The sequence below is a fragment of the Etheostoma spectabile genome, chromosome 15 (genome assembly GCF_008692095.1).
Source record: "Etheostoma spectabile isolate EspeVRDwgs_2016 chromosome 15, UIUC_Espe_1.0, whole genome shotgun sequence".
NCBI lineage: Eukaryota > Metazoa > Chordata > Actinopteri > Perciformes > Percidae > Etheostoma > Etheostoma spectabile.
The window spans coordinates 33,027,353-33,028,173 of record NC_045747.1 but is presented as its reverse complement, the minus strand read 5'-3'; positions in this window follow the sequence as shown (position 1 = coordinate 33,028,173).

The following is an 821-nucleotide window of genomic DNA, read 5'->3' as shown; positions in this document are numbered from 1 at the left end:
ACCTACAAAGCTCTAAATGGTCAGGCACCATCCTATCTTGTAGAGCTCTTAGGGCTTTATTGCCCCATTAGAACACTGTGCTCCCAGAATTCAGAGTTCCTTGTGGTTCCTAGAGTCTCTAAAAGGAGAATGGGAGCCAGAGCCTTCATCTATCAGGCTCCTCTCCTGTGGAGCCAGCTCCCAGTCTGGGTTCGGGAGGCAGACATCGTCACCACATTTAAGCATAAACTTAAAACTCTCCTCTTTGATAAAGCTTATAGGGAGTGAGGAGCCGCAGTGTCGCCTACACCGGCGGGGGAGGGTGTATAGCTTCAGAGATTTCTCTTCTCTGCTTCTCTTCGTAGTTGTTAAGTTTTAGACTGCCAGGGGACGTCCTTTGACACACTCCTCTCTCCTCTATCTTTCCATTTGTGTGCCTCCATGTTCCAAAAATGCTTGTTACTAACTTAGCAACTAGCTCTTATTCCCGTTATTTTGCCGCCCAGCAGTTTTCCTTGGATTAGGATGACACCTAAATCATGGCTGCAGCTGTTGCTGTAGTCCCACCCCGCGTCCTGCTACACCCTGCTATGCCCTGCTACACCCTGCTACACCCTGCTATGCCCTGCAGTGCCCTGCTACGTCCTGCTATGCCCCGCAGTGCCCTGCTACACCCAGTATAGACCTGCAGTGCCCTGCTATGCCATGAACTACTACAACTACTACTACAACTACTATTTCTAGTCATAGTTCCATTATTTTTATTGTGACTATTATTGGCATTGTTCATCACAGCCCCAAGGAAGTTTTCCTCACCACTAAATGCTTTCTCTTGGGGGAAT